Below are 17758 nucleotides of genomic sequence, written 5' to 3' on the forward strand. Positions count from 1 at the left end.
ATCAGATTTTACTGGATTTGCTGCTTTATGAGTCGATTCCCATCTGGTCTAGTTTCTTTCTAATTTTCTAAAATAATTCAACTAACAATACTTTTCAGTCCTGGAACTTCAAAGAACATTAACACTTTAAGAAAATGCAATTAACATCTAGTTCAGAGATATTTGAAAGGGTTATCTCATTTGTTGACTCAGTTTAGTAGTTGCTGCCAAAACACTGTATTGAGAAGGATTCTGAGGTCATGGCTCGTCTCAGGAGAAAAGAATACAGTGATTGATTAATGACGTCTGCTACGGAAACTAGCATAAAGACAATGGAACTTACCTTGCTCTAAATCAAACTTATCATTTTAAAGACTGAGGAACAGGCAGCAAAAGGGACTTATCCAAGGTCTCACAGTATTCAATGATAAAAAAGTCCAATCTAAGAACCCATCATGACTTCAAAGCCAATATTTATTTGGACATTTGTCATTCTTCAGCTGACCATAATCCACTTCCGACTACTTTTATCATTTCCTCACTGTGTGCCAACATAGTTCGAAGACAATCCCTAGTGCTTGCTTCCTATTGCTGTTCCTCTCTCAAACCACAGAAACTGGGACCTTCCTCTACCACTCCTGGCTGTACCACAGAAGAAGCTAATGCGTTAGGCTTTGTTGATCTGGCCTTTGTTCTGGAACTCTGAATCTTGATTGGATAGTGCAAAAAATGAGGAAATGTAGGGGAAATCAGATGATTCCAACCATCAAAAGAGCCCATGAATCATACAGTTGCTGCAGTATGACTTTGACTATGCTTCCTGCAGCCTGGCAAATCTCCATTTTCTAAGCCTAAGGCTACCAGCCAATTGTCAATTATGGGCATCCCTGCTATTTGTCCAAAGCATCTCCTTTTGGCTAAGGCCAGAGATGGTTTTTGTTGCTTCAAACCAGGGACTCTGAATGATGTTTTACTCAGCTCCACAGTCATGAGGAAGTATTAGTGATGGAACGCTTTCCTCAGTCAAGTCATACATTTACACATATAACCTCCAAAATTAAATAAAATGTGTTCCATTGAAAAAAATGGAAAATATGGTCATTTGACAATTAAAAACATCTACAACCACATCATCTCAGATGGTGGAAACAGCATAATTATTCCATAGTGTTGATCTTCAAGTTTCATCAACATCATCTTATTCTTTCAAAAATAATCATGAAGAAAAGCAAAAATTAAATAACTGAAATGAAACAAAGACTTTCTACATTTAATGAGAACTGCCCGGGAAAAATTCCCTTACTTTTCTCTACCCTATCTATGTTCAGAATATATCACATCTGTTAACTATACGCTGTAAAGAACATATATTTCTAAGATTACAGGCTGGTTTATAGACCTTTGTTCATGTAAGATGTAGCAAACTCATAAAACTCTTGCTACATACAAAGTCTGCGCTAATGTATTTTTGGCAAATACTATACTCCTAAGCCCTGGTTTACTTATCTGCTGTCAGTAACAAAAGGTAAGGGGACATGCTGTCCTGGAAACTCATAATGTATTTCCATCACGCTGGTATCACTATGAGGCCAATTCATAGAGTATATATTACTCTTCTTGGCTATTTACATTAAGACTCCATTAAAAAAAATTTCCTTTAGCTTTTCTGTCTTCATTAATGAAAAATGCTACATTAAGAAATTTCTGCTTGGTTTTCCTTCCTGTTTCATATAGAGATTCATGTGTAATCTGCAAAGCAGTCTGAAAAGAATGGCATAAGCAGTCAAAATATTTACATATTTTCCTGTAAAATATTTCATAGAAAGATTTAACAAGCATAAGTAAGCTATGACAAGCATGTTCACTTATCTGAACAGAAATACTTTGAGCTGATTTCTTGGCACTGAGAGGAAAGCTGGTTAAGTGACATCTCCTTTTATGGAATGCAATGATTAAACCCATGAGTTGTGCTTACATTCTCTAAGAGGGTCAGCTTGATATGGAGTTGTTTTCAGTAAAGCTCAGTGTACTATACCTGAAATCATAGAATATGTCACAAACATCAGTAAGTAAAGCAAAGCTAAACATTGAAATTAAAACAAAAGAAGAAATGAAAAAAAAAAGCAAAAGCAATAAACCATCACTACCAAAAACAAACATAAAATTCTATGAGAGTGTAGTAATATATAGATGAATAATTTCACAGAAAACTGAGAAAACAGTGAGTGCTCAAATATTAAGAAATATCTTACATTTGAAGATGAGAAATAGGGTATCTCAAAAGAGGGTTTTAATGAAATGATTTTTCTATAGGCTAAATGTAGGGTTTTTTATTGTTGTTTTTTGTTTTTTTGTTCTTCATGAATTGTGAGAGAAATATAACTGGAGAATATTGCCATGATCTCTTGCAAGATCTTTCTTCAATAAAGAGAGGAATGAATGGGGACATTTACTGATCCCAAAAGGTAAATGCCCAAGCTCAGAAACCCCTGTATACTTCCCAGAGGAACAAGCTCATACATTCTCCAATGCTGAAGTCATCAGCATTTCACATCAGAGACTATGCTGAAGGGTGCAAAATGATAAATACTGGGCATCCAGAAGCCCAGATTCCTAACTCATCATGATGATCTGAATTTCACCTCTATTTCTCACTCTTCTGCCAGTTGAAGATAATTCCTTTCTCTCAACATTGATTTCCGAAGTGAAATGAGTAAAAAGTTGATAGCCATTGCAAAGTACCCTACTTTGGTGAGGAGTGATAATCTGGAATAAAAATGCAGGATCCACTTCCTATTATGCCAGAAAGAACTGGCTGCCACAGCCTCCCCACCAAGACTACCATAATATATTGCTTATTGGTAAGAAGCCTCCTTGTTAGCAGCTCTGATCACAGAGGTTTCATTCTAATCTATCTCAAATTGCTCAGCTTGGAAATACATAGGCAATAATTCCTGTCTAGCAGGATTTCAATAGCCTCATAAATTCTACTTTTGGAAAATATTCAAACTAAGATATCCGTTCACATTGTTCACCACCTTATACTCATTTGCACAAAATAAGACGTCAAATTGAGTATCTTAGAAGATGCAGTTCTGGTTGTTCAGCATTTGGATTGATTCTCTGCCATTAAAAAAAAAGAAGAAAAAAATTTTTTAAAAAAAAAGAAGAAGAAAGAAAAAAAGGTGGTCAAGTGAGACAGGGCTTCCATCTTAACCCAACTGCTAAGGATTTAGAGGATGACAATCTGACCATTCCAACATGACTCTCAAAGGAGTTGATGGCAGTTGTCAATTTGTGTCTTCAATTTAATTTGTTTTTCAAGGCATTTTTAAACCAAATGGAGTTGTCCCAATTTTTAAAAGTTTAAATGTGTTTTTCTCCCTGAGTTTAGAGATATCTGTTAAATTTTTTTAATAAAAGAGGATATTAAAAAGCAATATGCAAATATTGAACTGTGGTCAAGATTTTTTAAAAACTGAGAGAAAAAAGATAATCATATTTCTCTGAACTTTTCCCGCCTAAACTCCTGCATTCTGCCCCAGAAATAATAAGATGGATGGACTATTCTGGGCTATAAAAGAGATTCGACTATTGGGAGACATTTCAACTCTTTGTTTGAACAAGATAAAATATTTTTATTTAAAAATCTCTATCTATCAATTTGAAAGGCAGTATGTATATAGGATCAATTTAGAACATGGAGCATAGAGTTTGAAGTCACAGAGATTGGGGCTCTAATCCTAGCTTTAGCAAGTCATAGCAGTGTTACTTATTTCCCTGAGCCTCTTTCTTCATCAATAAAATGGGACTAATAATAGTATATATTGCATGAGCTTGTTGTGAATATTAAATGAGATGTCAAATGTAAAGTGCCTACTAGTTTATTTTGGATAAGGCACTTAAAAAGTTTTAGTTTTATCAGATAGCTAGATGACAGATAGCTGAATAGGCCAACAACTGTTCTCGTGAACCTTTGCCATGGCTGCATACCTACTTTCCTTGGGTACCTAGGCTTTATTCACTTTATCTCTCCTGGATTGCTGCCCTCCAAGTGGTAAGCTCATTTACTCTTTTGACATTTACTGCCAGCCCTCTGTGTACCAAGCACTGTGATATGTGCCCAGAAGGCAGAAAGATCCAGATATAGTTCTGTCCTCAAAGAGCTTTCAGATGCATATATGAGAAGGGACCAGTGGTGGAGGGATGTTAACAGTATTTATAATGTATACAACGATGAGTCATGATAGGGATGTATAGGAGTGACTAATCTGCCTTCTTTGGGGTGGGGTGGAGGACACAGCTAACTATATGGAGAAGACTTCTACTGAGCTGAATATGATTTAAGAATTAATTCTCAGCATAAGGAGCAGCAACACGCAAAGACAGTGACCTCCTGCAAGAACAAAGGGGTGGATGTGCTTAGAATTCAGGGAAGATTCAAGAAGGTAGTAGTAAGTGTATGGATGGGACATCATCTAGAATTACTGAATTCAAAGCTAGAATTAACTTCATGGATAATAAAAAGAGGAATAATAACAGCAATACTTATATACCATTTGTTATGTGCCTGGACAGTTTTACATATTAACTCCTTGAATACTTAGAAGCACTCTGTGATATAAATATTATTATGATCCTCATTTTAGAGAAGAGAAAACCTGAGGTATAGAAAGGTTAAGCTATTTCCCAAAGGATATCCCATCTAGTAAAAGCAGCAGAATTGAGATTCAAACCCAGTCAGTCTAGGTCCTGAGCCAGAGTCTCACACACAATGGTACTCTGTTTCTTTGCTTTTGTGTTTTCAGTTAAAGTAGCTTCTACACAACAAGATAAATGATTGGAGCCCTTGGTGAGTGAGTGACCTCCAGCTCAAGTGGCTTTATCAGCACTACCCTGACAGGCTGCCACTAGAGAAACAAAATTACCTAATTGCCTAACTGTCTGTAGTTAACAGTAACATTAAACCCTTGTGGCTAAAATTAGACCACAGAGTGTGCTCATGATGGTTAAGGAGCAAGGACAGAAACAAAGCTCAAAACACAAACCAGTGAAGAAACAAGGTGTGAAGGCTTTGTCATAACTTCATGCTCGGTGTAACTGTGACCCCTTGGAATCAAACATTCCTTCTATGGGCACCACACAGGTATGCATCTATAAAGTGGCGGAAATTCCTACCTCAGAATGCTGTGAGGATCCAATGTCACATGTTAACCCTTAGACTGAGACATAGTAAAGAATGGTTGTTAATATTTTTCCTTCCTTTATTCTTTTTTAACCTCTTTCCATTTTTTACTTTTTTCCTCCCTCCCTTCCTCCCTTCCTTCCTTCCTTCATCTTTGTCTTTCTCCTTCCCTCTCTTCCTTCTTCCTTTCCTTACTCTTATTCTTTCTTCTTAATTACCATCTAGTAACTCTTCCACTTCCCTGAATGGTCTTTTGTCACTGCATCTAGTAATAAAACTTTAGTGACAAAAATAGGGAGAAATACACTAATTCTGAGAACGGTTGATAATTATTCACCAGACTACTGGATGACTTAGGAAAAACTGTGATGTTCTAATATCATTTTAAAAGCTCAGAATCATGGTCAGTATTGAGCTACAGACATTCCCACTATGAAATATGTTAGCCTCTCAAGGTTTCAGTTATTGTAATACCACACCCTTGCCCTAACACTCAAGGGCAACTGTTTGTTAATTCATGTAATAAGATTACTCTTTAAAAAATAATTTCAACAGTGTTACAATCATAGATTTCAGAGTTGAAAGGTATCATGATAGGAATGCATCCCAGAACTTAGACAAGCTAAGTAGTAGGTCTGAGCTAGAAAAAAATACACTTTCATTCTGAGAGGACCTCTGTTTACCTTAAATTTATATATACAATTTATTCAGGGAAAAATACTTTTTATGCTATGCTTCCTCCTAGTTTCATACATACTTATTTAATGACCCATGAATATACATTGCATCCATATTTTCATTTATATACACATGATATCAGTGGTAAGAATTTTCACAAAACTAATCTTTCCAAGTTTGAAAGAAACTGTTTTGATACCAAAAGAAGTCATAATTTATCTTTTTTTTTGTAACATTCTATCCACTAGCTGTTTGTCTTATGAATGAAAGTATGAAACAAGTAAGTAATGTATTCATGTGCCATCTCCTTGGGTATATAAAGGTTAAGAAAAATTGATTACAAATAAATGAGATCTATGACAAAGGCAGAGGAGTAAGGTGAGCAGCCCCCCAAATTAATCAGCATATAAATTAATCTTGCTCCCAGACAAAAAGTAGAACAGGAAGCACTGTCATCAATAATCTACTATGCCAAGACAGTCTCCAGGATGAATACTAATGAGTATAAGCAAATAGTAGCTAGATGAGTAATATAAATTCTTAAAAAGTTAAAAGAAAAGTCTGAACATTTTCTAGTCTGTAAATTATACATATTAAAGATATCTTATTGGGCTTCCATGGTGGCGCAGTGGTTGAGAGTCCGCCTGACGATGCAGGGGATACGGGTTCGTGTCCCGGTCTGGGAAGATCCCACATGCCACGGAGCGGCTGGGCCTGTGAGCCATGGCCGCTGAAGCCTGCGCGTCCGGAGCCTGTGCTCCGCAGCAGGAGAGGCCGCAACAGTGAGAGGCCCGTGTACCACACACACACAAAAAAAATCTTATTATTATTACCAGCAAAAATGCTATCACAGGAATTGATTACCATTTACAGAGTACCTACAGAGTGCCACATACTATGCAAAGAACTTTTCATATGTTTTTTTTCCTAGTTTCCATGTTCCTTTTGCAAGGTAAGTATTATTACCTTCATCTTACAATGCCAGCGACTGAACCTCAAGGAGTTTAAGTGTTGTAACTGCAGATCTGTGACAATGAATCTAGGTCTCTCTGATTTCAAAGGCTATACACTTTCCAAAGTGTAGAGAAAGACTGAAAATATTTTTCAAAAGCATATGATTTTAGTGACATAGTCTGTTTTTATAATCCTGGTGCTCACTGACCAACTGTTACCTTCAGTTTAACTCAGAAGTGATACATATTTCTTCCAGAAAGTTCCATACTATTTAACTACCTAACTTAAGGTATTCTAGAAATGACCTTCTATAAAAAGATTTGGACAAGTGAAAGATAGAGATGATAACCGGAGGTACAAACAGTTTCTAAGAGGATGAACTCTCGGAGGAAAGATTCTTTGATGGTGACCTCACTCCATTTTACTCTACTTTACACAAAGGGTGTTTTCCACAGCCCCTCTTATTCTTCCTCTCTGACTGCCCCTCAATTCTCTTCTTCTGTTAAGAACAAGAATACTTGGAAATTCTATCATTTCAAGCCGAACCAACATGTATAATTATAAAATTTTCTGAGGAAAAACGTAGCCATGCATGCCTACTAATTTTTTTTTTTTTTTTTTTTTTTTTTATGGTACACGGGCTTATCACTGTTGTGGCCTCTCCCACTGCGGAGCACAGGCTCCGGACGCGCAGGCTCAGCGGCCATGGCTCACGGGCCCAGCCGCTCTGTGGCATGTGGGATCCTCCTGGACTGGGGCACGAACCCGTGTCCCCTGCATCGGCAGGCGGACTCTAAACCACTGAGCCACCAGGAAAGCCCCCTACTAATTCTTAAATGGATTATCATGAATGAGGGATGTGAAGGAAATTTGCAAAGTTTTGAAATATTGACAATAAAATTGCATATGCTATGATTGACAAAGAAAAGGAAGTAATTAAATATGTGTGTGACTGTGAATAATCTTTTCTCTCTAAATCAGTAAAATACTTTGGAAATTTCAGGTTGCAAAATTATTCAAAGCATCCCTGAATAATGTCTTTAAAAAAGTGTTTAATAGTTAGAAACTCACATAACTTAAATTTCCAACATGACACATTATAGTATCTATCCATGTAATACTATACTATGTAGTCACCTGTATGGTAATGTAGAACTGTATTTATAAACAAGAAATATACCTACATTAAACTGTTAAGTGTAAAAGTATTATAGATTATAAAAATATTAAACACAGTATGAGCCCATCTGAAAAAGCATATTAAAAAACACATTTTTTTCATTAAGTAACATAATTTTATAAATTTTGGATGTATGAATTGTTTTGAGAGTTAGGTCAAAATCTCTTGAATTGGGCTTCCCTGGCGGCGCAGTGGTTGAGAGCCCGCCTGGTGATGCAGGGGACACGGGTTCATGCCCCAGTCCAGGAAGATCCCACATGCCGCGGAGCGGTTGGGCCCGTGAGCCATGGCCACTGAGCCTGCGCATCCGGAACCTGTGCTCCGCAACGGGAGAGGCCACAACAGTGAGAGGCCCGTGTACCGCAAAAAAAAAAAAAAAAAAAAAAAAAAAAACCTCTTGAATTTACATATTAAAGGAGAAATTAACGTGATTATATTAAAATAAATCATAAAATTCACTAGCCATTCTTTTTCATTTGTTTATTTATCTATCTAGGCTGCATTTCGTCTTTGTTGCTGTGCACAAGCCCCCTCTAGTTGCAGCAAGTGGGGGCCACTCCTCACCATCGTGTGCAGGCCTCTCATTGTGGCGGCCTCCCCTGCTGCAGACCACGGGCTGCAAGTGCCCAGGCTTCAGTAATTGCAGCACGCGTGCTCCGTAGCTGTGGCACGTGGGCTCAGTAGTTGAAGCGTGCAGGCTCTAGGGCACACAGGCTTCAGTAGTTGTGGCACGTGGGCCCAGAAGCTGTGGCTTGCAGGCTCCAGAGCTCAGGCTCAGCAGCTGTGGCGCACAGGCCCAGCTGCTCTGCAGCATGTGGGATCCTCCCGGACCAGGGCTTGAACCTGTGTCCCCCGCACATTGGCAGGCGGACTCTCAACCACTGCGCCACCAGGGGAGTCCCAGGAACAGTCTCTTGTGGGTTCCCCAAGGTCTCTCCAAGCATCTTCTCAATGTTTCTCATTATGGCCACTTTCTGATGGGCTTTGAGAGGATATTCAGTTCTCTTAGGGATGGGGCCCCCTTATACCAGAAGTACACAGTGATGGTAATGCCCCCATTTAGTAATGACTCTGTGTGATGCCACCAGTATATTGAGATGTAAAGAACATCACCAGGGCCAACCACTGCTTCATAACCAACCACGTTCTGGAAATTGGGGAACCTCTTGTAGTCTGGATTGTCAAAGTCCACCTGGCTCTGTCACATGGATGATGAACAGGATATGGGTAGAGGCACTCAAACTGATCCGGAGGGAACAAAATGCATCACTTGTAGCCTTTCATCTGAGCAAAGAAGTTCTGTTGCTCATCATAGTGAGCAGGTGTCACATTTCCTTCCATGCCAATAAGCAGCAGGTTAGAGGTCAGCTGCCCCCAGCCACGCTTTCCCTGTTGCTTATTAATCCAGTTCCAGTTAAAACCCAAGAAGTCCATGACAATCTACCTGCTCACAGTGTCATTGAGTATTTGTTGCAGACTCGACCTCTCTTCACCTCCTCACTGCTGTATATTCTGCAGTTTCTCAACAAACTCACGAAATTTCATTTCTCCCCTACTGGACCTCAGTTTAAAGTTCTGCAAATTAGCCATCTTCTTCTCATCATAGTGCAAGAACTTGTGGGTGCTGGCACTGTATACAGAGAAGTCTCTCTTGTCAATATTTTCCTGCAGTTATTCAAGGTCCCATTTTAGGGCACGATACACAAGATTTGTGTCTGTCAGCACCACAGGCTCCTCATTCTCAATAAGCTCCTCTGCCCCGGGGTTGCTCTGACTGAGATGCGGGATGGGCCAGGTCGGGAAGGTATAACTGAGTAGTTGGGACTCATCCTAGGTGGGGCGGGGGGCTTCAGCCTCTTCCCGGGGTTCTCCAGAGCCCAAGGCCACAGCCTCCACTGCAGTCGCCACCCTCAGTAGCCATTCTTAATACATAATGCATATTAACATTAAATTTTGTCTTACAAAACCCAGAAGTTGATATTCAAATCCCCCCTTCCCAATAGCTGACAGATTCTTAAACTACATTTACGTTATGTTATGTTATGTTATGTTATGTTATGTTATGTTATGTTATGTTATATATTATATTTAGGGTGAGGGTCCAAGTAACCCAAAATAAAACAGCAATTGGTAAGCTTAATTTACTGTGATTGCATGAAGAATTCAAAAATTTTAAAAGAAACTGGAGAGATTATTTTTAAATACATATGGAAAAAATAAATATGTAGTAATTTCTAAGAAACTTTTTGAAAAAGAGATGAGAGTAAATACCCTACCACATATAAAATTTACTATGTTGGTTATTGAAATGAAAACAGTATTTCATTAGCATAAGCAAAGACCAGAAACAAAGTAAAAGAACAGAAGATAACTGAAAAATAGAAGATGGGGTTCAGGGCTGCCCAAAGAATTAGCATTTGAAGAGGAAAAGCCTGGAGAATGAGGAAAGAAACCCAAAAATCTACATTCAAATCCCCCTTTCCCAACTGCTGACTGACTCCTAAACTACATAAATATATAAAAATAATATATATTATAAATATATATAAACAATATGTAAATTCTATTATATAATTTATAGAGTGAGAGTCCAAATAACCCAGAATGAAACAGCAAATGGGAGGCTTAAGAATGAATCTCAGCAGCCACACCAAGAAAACAAAAATAAAAGTTTAATCCCTATGGAAGTAAAGAAGCATTTGCAAAAATTTTAGTATTTCTCAGTTTTCACCTCAGAAGGATGCCATCCTAGGATTAAGTGCCATATTCTAGAAGTGAGGACTATGTACTACATGTAAGGGCAAAATTTAAATAGACCTATCTTGACAAAGCCTAAAACTAAGTCTGACCAGGACTATAGTAATCTGCCAGCCATCTGTGTTCCAGATGAAAAAACCTTAATATGCTTTAGAGAAATGTCCATCAAAAGTCTCTAAAATGTTTCATCCATCAAGCCAAAAGTTATGAGACATACAAAAACAAAAACAAAACCCACAGAATCAAATGACTGAAAGTAAAAAAAAAAAAAAAAAAGAAAAGAAAATAGGCAATAGAAAAAGACCTACAGATGATTCAGATATTAGAGTTATTCAACAGGGACTTTTAAGTAATATGATCAATACGCTTAAGAAAGTTACAAAACAATTGCACAAAGTAGAAGAAAAGAGAGAGAATTTTAAAAGAGAATTATAATTTATAAAAACTGGCCAAACGAACATTCTAAAACTGAAAAATAGAAAAGAAATTAAAAATCATAAGAAGTAACAAGCTCAGAATTAATGTGTTAAATCTACAAATAACTATTGAGTAACTACTGGCAGACACTTTTCTAAGAGAAAGGGGTAAAATAGTGAACAAAACAAAATCTTCTTCCCTCTTGGATCTTATGATCTAATGAGGGAAACAGAATATGAACAATATAAGTAAATAAATCTTTTTTAGATGATGACAACTGAAGGTGATATTACAAGCAAAGGAGACACTAAAAAGTTAACACTTGAATGAAGGAGATAAAAGTAAAGTAAAACACATACAAAATCTGAAGAAAGGCCTTCCTGGCAGAAGGAATAAAAAATGTAAAGGCCCCGAGAAGGTAGTGGTTTGTCTGCTAAAGGAAAAATAAGGAGTTTAATGTGGTTGTAATAGTAGGAGATGAGATTATTAACCACTGCAAGGACTTTGGATTTTACCCTGAGTGAGATGAGAAGGTATTACAGAGCTTTTAGTGTAAGGGTGACATGATTCAACATCTTGCATTAGACTGTAGGAGTTAAGAACAAAAGTAGGTAGAATACTTTGGAGTCTATTATAATAATTCAAATAAGAGATGATGGTGATTGAACCAAGATGGCAGTGGTGAAAAAAGTGAGACATATTTATATTCTGGATATATTTTTAATCAATGGCCAACAGGGGATATAAAAGATAGAGGGTACTTATACTTGATTCTGAATTTTTTGCCTGATCAACTGAAGGAAAGGAGTTGCCACTAGTAAATGGAAAAAACTGAGCATAGAAGTTTTAGGGATAGGGGAATATCAGGAGTTGAGTTTTGGAAATGTTGAGTAGAAGATAATTGTTAGACATCTAAGTAGAGTTGCCAAGAGCCAAGTAAATATTTGGGTACATGAAACAGGAATTTGGGGAAAAGATCCAGACAGGATCCAAATCCAGGAATTTGGGAATTATTGACACATAAATTATATTTAAAATAATGAGATTGGGTGATATTTCCAAGGTGCAATAAGTAGAGACAGGTAAAAGATTTAAAATTATTGTTCTCTGAAAAAGAAGAATAAAACAAGGATAGAACATTTGTTTATGGAAAATACAATGGTTTGCTGTTAGGAGTCTCTTTTTAGATACATTCTCTCATTTTATCTGATAGTACAAGATCATCTAGATAGAATTTTAACACTGAATGATCTTTTAAAAGTGAGAGTCATCTTCAGAGGATGCTAGTGAACCAAAGTATTTGACAACTGGTAAGTAAAGAGGGAAGTAAAAATCAGGCATCTATTCTGCTTTCCCTATCAAACTTTACCATGCAGTAGCCAAATGATAAGAGGAAAGTTTTCCTTAATAAAAGTATTCCAACTAATAATACAGAAGAAAAATTGAATTAGAATATCATCATTTGACATCCCCTAATTATTAATGGATCTAGGCATTGAGAATCAATTACAGCTAAATTATAAAAAGAGAAAGAAAATGACAACATGGGCCTCCTGATCCAAATAACCCCATCAAAAAATAAAATAAATCTAACCTAAATCTTCTCAAACCACAAGGTCCAACTACCAATTCACAGGAAATTCAGGAGTGTGAGGGATGAGCTAAGTTGATTGTTTAGAGGGGAGGAAGGAAGAATTGGGTTCTTCTGAAATGACATGAGCAATTTTGATAAAGAAGGTAGCATTTGAGTTAGACTCTGAATAGTAATTATGATTTCAAAAAGAGAAGGGATTTAAAGGGGTTTTTCATGTTGTGGGAGCAATCTGAACAAAGACAGGGAAAGTGTGATATATTTGTGACAAGGCCAATTGTCTGGGTGGCTGAGGAAGAATCTTAGCAGAATAGTGAAACCTTGCTTGAAAGTGAAGATGGGAGTGCATGTGTTTATGTGTTTCCCTTAACTGTCCTTTCTAAATTTTCTAAAATGAACAACGCATTGTTATGTAATTATATTTCTATACTTACATAAATTCAAGTTTTAAAAAATATAATTTAATAGAATTTCAGTCAACTAATGGAAGACTTCAAATGCCATGATCAAGTTATTTTACTTTTCCCCTCACCAATCCTGGTTGTGCAACTAAAGATATACTTGGCTGTAACTCTGTTCCATTAAGTACTGATGCTAAGGGTGTCACCAGTCATAAATTAAAAAAAAAAAAATCAAGTAGCTTTTTCAGGAACGTAAAAATCATTACCATTACTGAAATGTTCAATTTGAAGCCCAGTTTGAGAGATACAAAATTTCTACGTTATCTTCAGGGAAGTCTTCCAAGCATACTTAATGTTGATGCAATAAATTTTAAAATACATTGCGAATATAAACAGGGTAAATACAGTTTGTATAGGCTCCAATTAAGACAGATATTAAAGCTATAGCTTGATTTCCAAATTGTTCTTCGTCCTGCCGATTGGGGATAATTTAAAACCTGACGATTGATATAACGTGGCAAGCTAGTCAAATGGAATGAGCAAGACAGATGTGGGAGAGAGGATGAAAATGGAAGGAGTGATCATCTAAGAAGAGGGATACTTCAAAAGACTTGAGTACTGTAAGGACTTAAGAAAAACCCAGGGCTCTCAGTCTCTGGTTGCTGTCACAGGGAGGCTAAGATAGGGCTCAGGCAGCGGAAGCAGGTCTGCTTAGTCCATTACCCAAATTGGCTAAGAGCAGACACACTTCAAGGGGTATGAACAATTTTTAACTGAAAAATGGAACTAAGATGTGTTCAAAGAAATGGTGTCCGACCCAAGAATAGTGTTTAAAATCAAGAAATCTGGGACTTCCCCAGCAGTCCAGTGGTTAAGACTCCACGCTTCCACTGCAAGGGGTGAGGGTTTGATCCCTGTTCAGGGAACTAAGATCCTGCATGCAGCACAGTGTGGCCAAAAAAAAAAAAAAAAACGCACCTGGGTTCAAGGAGATGTCAGCTAGATGGAGAAGCAGGATAGGGATCTCAAAAGGAGACAAAAGAGATCATCCAACCTTTGAAGCCAGCAAGGATGCCAGAACTTATTCTTACTGGGTTTTTCTGTAAGGAAAGCAGTTCTGCTGATATAAAGAGGCAACAACAGAATAAACCCTTACATTTTACCTTAATATGTTCTATCTTGGGAAAATCCACCCCAATTTTGTGCTTTTTCAACCTTTCTTACCATTACCAATCAACACAAACTTGATGCCAAGTAATTAATATGTATCTATGTATCTCCACACATGTTATTTGTATAATATGAAATTATTCATGAACATTTGCAGTGTATTTCCTGTTGAGGGCACCATACATTCATTCATCCAACAAATATTAATTGGGTACATACTCTTTGTAAGCTCTTGTAACTGCTGGGTGTAGACAGGTGAGTAAAGCTAACTTAACCCCTGCTCATTATGGAACACATTCCAACTGAGAGGTGTGAGCATTAAATAAATAAGATGGTAACAAACTCAAGGTAGAGATTTGGAATAATGGGGTGTGACAGTTAGTGACTGAGTGGCTACTTTAGGTTGGGGTGGTCAGGAAGATCTTTGAAAAGGTGGCATTCAAGCTGCATCCTGAATTGTAAGAAACAGCCCTAAATGAGTGGGTTTCAGTGTCTAGATGAAAGACGAGGAATAAAAAAAAAAAAAAAAAATTAGGTTTTGTGATCTGATACCTTGGAAAATGTTTGGGAAAACTACAGGTGTTTGGGTCAAATCTCATATGTACTTTGAGCCCCTCTTTTCAGAAGCGTTTCTAAAAGAAAGATGCCCAGAGGGAGATTTTTTTTTAAGTTTGGAATCTTCTCTAAGGGAGAAGTATCAAGAATGACTACTAACTTGAAATGAAAATGTAGATTATGCAGAGCAAAAGAGATGAAGCCATCATGTTTTTATTGTACAAGCTGAGTTTCACAGGCGAATTTGATACTTGCTAACATCCCCTGCATGCCCAAATGAAATAAATGAGAAATGCAGGAGATGAAGGTACAAATCCGATTTCCCTTTTGCAACAAGACAGAGTCAGTAAGTCTTTGCTGCTTTCTTCATTTGAAAACTCATCCATATTTTATCTTCCCTTATAAACAATGTTTAGATAAACCCAGTGAATAATGGGGTTGAAAGGAAATTTTAAAGGTCATCTTGTGTATACCCCTGGCTTCAGGCAAGATCACATTCATGCCCACCCAAGAAGCTGTCCTCTTTTCTGTCAGGTTTTGTTTTGGATAATGTTTACTTTTTCCAGGGAGGAGCTGGGTAGGGAGGACAGTAATGAAGAGCATGTTTGCCTTAAAAGTACAAGCAGAGTTATTTTTAATGTAGGAGCCCTCCTCTCCCTGTTATGCCAGGGGCAGAGTATTCTCCAAATGCCTTATACACTTACTTTCAGCTCTAAATGTATTTGTGCAAACCTCATGAATCATCAAGGCTTTTGAAAATATTTATAGGGAAAGAAACTCTACCCTTTTCATTAAAGTGAGTAAAACTCACATTTGTATCTCGCTATTGTTTAAGGAGAACAATGGATGGGTGGATGAAAGAGAATGTCAGCTGGATCAACAAACAGCTGTTCCAACAGAAGTCCTGCTACCCTGTACAGCAGAGCAGTACTAATTGATGCCTTCCCTGGAGTCTCTAAAGATGTTCCATCGGCATTTAGTACCCTGTTTAACTAAAATCAAAAGTTAGGGCTGAAATGAGACTTTCATCATTATGACTACGTCACCTCCAGAGAGAAAGCTGTAGGCCTTTAAAACTTTCTTTATCTGATCTCCCAAGAAGACTCCACCACTTTCCAAGGCAATATATTCTAGTGTCCTCTTCAAATGACCTAACTGAAACTTATAACCGGGTGGTCTCACGTCCAGGCTTTGATGGAAGCAGGGACTCTCATATTATGTATAAATATATATTCCTTATAATATTCATAGGCCCTTGTAATATTATTTTCTCTAGGCCACAGAAATCAAATTTCTTCTGAAGGCAGTGTGGTACTGGGTAAAGGTTATAGGAATTGGACTCAGTTGGACTTGGATGAGAGTCTTGGCTCTTCCATTGACTAATTGGATGAGCAACTTATTTGAGACCCAGTTTACTCAACTTTCTCAAAGGGTTGCTGTGAGGATCAAATGTGACAATGCATAAATCATTTATAACAACATGCCTAATCCATATTAGATGTCCATTTTTATCACTGCTTACCCACCTTTTTCCTTTATCAATGGGTGTTTTTCAAGTTTTTATATGTTGTTTAAGTCATAGAGTATAGATAGAGGTTCAGTCATCTAAGAACCATAAATAATCCAATAACTTTATACTTCGTTACCAATTCACAAGTGTTTTACTTAATTAACAATAGAGCATGGGGATTTCCCTGGAGATCCAGTGGTTAAGATACCCTGCTTGCATTGCAGGGAGCGCGGGTTCGATCCCTGGTTGGGGAACTAAGATCCCACATGCGCAGCACAGCCAAAAAATAGAAAAAAAAAAAAAAAATCAGTTAAAAAAATGAAAAAAAAACCCCAATAAAGTATGAATATTATGAATTCATATTTTTCTTATGATCCAAAATGATCTACAAATTCTTTTCTGGGATCTTCTTAGAGCTTGTCCTGTGTAATACACATTCAGAGATTATTTTTCTTTTCTTTACATAGTAATTATAAACAGTATTGAATCACATCTTCACATTTCTCAAATTCCTAAGATATTTTAAATATAAATCCTTTTCTTTTGGAGTCAGGCAAAATATTATTGGCTATAACAGTATTGCTGGTCACCATTCTGTCATCTAGATTATAAATAAAAATAGTAAATAGGGCCATTGTAAGTACCAATTTGGGTAGAACACAATATATTTTGTGGATGCAATGACTAAAAAGGTGCTTTCAGACTAAGTTTTCTTCTACTTATGAGTCATGCCACAATTTTGTTTTTTTGACTTGCCTATAAAGTGCTAGGCACTGTGGCAATAAACCTGAATGACATATTCTTGTAGACCTCAACTTAAAGAGGAAGAAAAAACTGCAAGCTTGTAAGTTACAACACCACTTGACAGATGTTAAAGCAGATGTACACGCAAAGTGTCAAGAAGCAGTTGAGACGGGACACTTGAGGTAGTCTAGATACAGCATGGTATAATGGATTTACCAGTCACAAGATTCTTGGCACAACTGTGTGGTTCTCAGTCTCCTCATTTGTAAAGTGGAGATTATTTTTTTTAATCGGGGGAATTATAGCACTGTGTTGTCAGGGTCTGTTATGGAGTCCCTTTCCTTCCAGAGATCCCAGATCCCTGAAAAGAGAAAGAAATTTCGGACAGCTATGACCCCAAGTGTTCTAATTCAAGATAATCTGAGTCTCTAGTTTCTGACCTTAGGATAAAGTGAAAATTCTCCACCAATATTTAACAGCTCTCCACTACACTCTTCCATGTTTCTCTCCTGCCTCATGATTCACTATCTTCCCCAGACGACGAAGGAGGCAAAAGCACTCTAATCAGAGGAAAAACATATGCAAATAAAATCTCAGAGACATGAAAAATTGTGACATATTAAGGAACATTTGGAAA

The 17758-nt window shown here is 37.3% G+C and overlaps 1 pseudogene; it reads right to left on the bottom strand.

Annotated features, from left to right (window-relative positions):
• The window catches only part of LOC131760273 (hypoxia-inducible factor 1-alpha inhibitor-like), a 124015-nt pseudogene that overhangs the window by 80335 nt on the left and 25922 nt on the right, over positions 1 to 17758 (bottom strand).

The sequence above is a fragment of the Kogia breviceps genome, chromosome 7 (genome assembly GCF_026419965.1).
Source record: "Kogia breviceps isolate mKogBre1 chromosome 7, mKogBre1 haplotype 1, whole genome shotgun sequence".
NCBI lineage: Eukaryota > Metazoa > Chordata > Mammalia > Artiodactyla > Physeteridae > Kogia > Kogia breviceps.